Genomic DNA, 3,925 nt, shown 5'->3' with positions numbered 1-3,925 from the left:
CTAAGCCCGCGTTTCGTCGTCCGGATAAAAGTCATTTTGGGCAAAGAATAATTTATATATTTTTATGATGATAAGATCGATATTATATTACGGGCACTACGTAAGGGCATATATGTCAATAGATAGGATATGACAAAATCTAAGGTTTTCTTATTTTATCCAGTCTTATCCTCATTAGAAATATGGACGACCAAACGCAGCCTAATGCCATTATTAAACAAATCATTAAATCCGACCAAGCTCTCTAGCCACTCAGCATCCAGCCATTAACCACGACTCCGGCCGTCTCTCTCTCTCTCTCTCTCTCTCTCTCTCTCTCTCTCTCTCTCTCTCTCTCTCTCTCTCTCTCTCTCTCTCTCTCTCTCTCTCTCTATGATTTCTAAACATAATTTCCTTAATTATGTCACTACGTTTTCTTAATGTGTTACGGTCGATTTAGTGAGCCTTATGTATTCTATAGTAGTTTGCAAGTTTTGACTCTGGCCTTAGTGACTGAGTTGATTCTATCAATTATTCTCAAGTGAAGAAAGGGAAACAAATCAGTCATTGGTGGAGAGAATAACGAGAATTTTTAGTTGGGATTTCATGTGATCCATGATCTATTTATATCTTGTGATCATCATCATCATAAGATCGTCACCGGATCGATATCTTTTTCTTAGTCGATGTGATGGGATTGTGTGAATGTCACCATTATATGGAGGACTTTCATTCGGGTCAACCCTTACATAGCTCTCTTTGTTATTGGAAAATCAAACCTTCCATGGTTGATTTGATTTGATCATACCCATATTCCTCAAGCGCCACTTAAAAATTGAAGAATTCGAAAAGGAGTAAACCTCCCTTTCGGCCCAAAGCGGTTAAACCAGAAACTTACCCTCAACTGATCTTTCTGTTGAAGGTTTCTTGAAGAGGCCACACGCAAAATCCATCGCAAGTGATCTCTCTTGCACGGGTCAGTCCTTTCTTCTTTTCACCCATCGACATTCGTCTATTCTTCTTCCCTGAAGAAGAGCAGTGCTGCTGCGTCGTATCCGTTGGCTGATCAGGCCATCAGATTGCTCACAAATCAAGAGCCGATCATCCGTCAAATACCCTATGAACGAACCCTACGACTTCCAGTGGTGGACCTGATCGCATTCTTTTGGTTGGTTTTCTGGAAGTCCAAATTCATTTGATTTACTTGGTCGTCCGCTTTCTTCTTAATGGATGGGAGTCTTCATAAACGCTAAACGTTTACAATAACAAACGTATATGAAGATGATCTTTATTAGGATTCACATTTTCTTCTCATTGTTTCCTGTTGCAACAAAGGGGATCAAAGATTTGCATTACTCCATTCAGGGTTGTTCCTTTATAGCGGGGAAATTGTTTCCATCAAGATCACCATTTCCGCTTCCTCCATCGTAACCCACCAACAATTACGACAAGAAAATCAAGAAGATGCACAACTTTTTCCCATCAAACGATTTTCCCGAGTCCAGCAATGCCCAGTCATCGCCACCGCCAGAATCATCGAACCAAGTTAACCAAGCTACTATGAAGAAGACGCTTTTCTATGACTTCCTCCCAAGCAAAGCCGTCGAAGACGCGGAGAGGGCCCAGAACATTCCCCACCGGGTCACTTGGCAACTGATCGAAATCCGAGATGGATATCCACTCCCTGCATCCGAGTCTCGTGAATGCCCGACCCTCATCAAGGTCATCGACGAGCTAGAAGTTTTCACGGGGAAGCTGTCTGTCTTGCACCACAGGGCCTTCGATTACATGTTCCGTCACTGGCCTATGCCCATCGTGCAAGATATCTTGACGGGGGGTGAGTACCGAGTGAAGATATTTGACTCCACGGACTACGACCGTGGCAGCGGCAACGATAGCGAAATCATGTCTCCGTGGTTTTGCGGAGGGAACGTTTGTTTCGCAAAGTGGCGCGGTATGGATCATTACTTTCTGAACATGGGCGAGGTGTTCCGGACGAGACGAATTGCGGTTGGCGATGTGATTCATTGCAGTTGGGACGCTCAGAGAGAGTGTTTTGTTTTGAAGGTGGTGCGTGGAGAGACCTAATGAACGATGATCATGCGCATGCACGATGCATGCAATTTCCAGATCTACAGATTCGGTGCAGAACTTCTTGATGACGTTACTTCTTTCTTCTCCGTTTTTCGAGTTTTTTGTTCTTGATGAGCAGCTTCTTGCAGAGAAAGTCAATGCGATTGATGAGTTCGTTCTTTTGCCATCATTTTCCCTCCCTCGTATAAAGGAAAATTGAAAGCAGGCACCGTAGAAAGCTTTTCATCCATCCTTGATTTGAGGGTTGGTAAGAGAATGGATTCCCTCAAATTAAGGGTTAATAGCACCGCTCGCGTGAGAAAAAAAAAATTTACTCCACCAGACTATATTAAAATTACTAGTTAATTAATTCCTATGTTGAAGTTTTTTTTTTTTGACTGATTCGGTAGAATATAGAGATACTTTGAATAAAACAATCAAATCATGGATTCAAAGTGCGTTCATATATGATATATATCTCTGTGGTCTTAACTAATGCACCTGGACCGTTGTTAACAAGATCCGTCTTAATGTTCCACAGTGTACTCACAATTTCTTTTTCATTTGGGTATACATTAGCATCAGTTATTATTTACCCTCTTTAGATGAAGTGATCCATCAATCTCTTTTAAGACCCAAAATGGTCAAGATTGATCGGATTGCACAAGCTATGGAAAAAACCCTCGTTCCCAAAACGAACAAAATCTTAAACCTTCCTTCCCAAAACAACCATTGCCATGCTCGATACTTCTTAAAGTTTTGACAGATAAACAGTTTTTCAAATTTGAGGGTTCGTAAAAGAAAAGTTATCCTCATAATTTGTGTAAATCGGAACTCTCAATTACATTATTTAGTAAAGCATCATTCATATAAAGGTGGATAAATCGAATATGTCATTGTACCACATAAAGGGAGAGGATCTTAATCTTAAGGCTCCGTTTGTTTCGCGGAAAATGAATAATTTGAAAAATATTTTCCTAAAAATAATCGCTTACATCGCTTAAAATAATTAATCAATAAATAATATTTTAAGTATCGACAACAATTTATATCTAAATATTTTCAGGAACGATGAAAATGTGATAATTAGTCAATAAATAACCTCCTTCGGTGTTGTGTCACGGCTTAGAGGTTTTCTATACAAAGGACTATGCACGAAGGATAGGCAAACCTCGAAATTTCCAAGTCCTAGGATTTTCTTGTGTATTTTAGAACACTCATGGGGCAAGCAATATTGTAAATGTATACTCCTGTGACAAATACAGGTAGTTGGTAGATGGGAAGATATGATCTCTACCGTTAATTTGAAGAAAGATCAACGGATGTAGTTAGCCCTGTACTACAATTGTGTCTATTCAATCTTAAACTTTTTTTGGTCAATTGAATCATAAAACTTTTGCATTTGTGTCAATTCAGTTCATCCGAATCATTTTGGCCGGCTAGCTCTAATGTGGACAATTTTTAATAATGTTTTAATATTTATGAAATTTTATTTTTTTTATTTTCTTTCTCTTTCTTCTTTTTTTTTTATTTTCTTTCCTTCTGGCGAGGAAGAAGGAAAGAAAAAATAAATTTAAAAGAATCGGAAAAAATTAAAATATTATTAAAAATTATCCATGTCAGCGCTGACTGAGCCATGTATGACAATCAATGTCCATATCAACACCGGCAGCCAAAATTGGCCGAATTGATTTAATTTACACAAATACAAAAGGTTAGCACTTAATAGGCCAAAAAAAAAGGGTTAATGACTGAATCAGCACTATTGCACTTGTATGTATCATCTCACAATTAATAAATATTCAGAGTTTCTCTCTCTACGCCTTGTGAGTGGGCGAGCGAGTAAAGTTAACTTAGGAAGAAATTCTTAAGA

The sequence above is a fragment of the Syzygium oleosum genome, unplaced genomic scaffold (assembly GCF_021117445.2).
Source record: "Syzygium oleosum isolate NSW1041296 unplaced genomic scaffold, Sole_v2.1 Sole_v2.39, whole genome shotgun sequence".
NCBI lineage: Eukaryota > Viridiplantae > Streptophyta > Magnoliopsida > Myrtales > Myrtaceae > Syzygium > Syzygium oleosum.
This window is presented reverse-complemented; position numbering follows the sequence as displayed.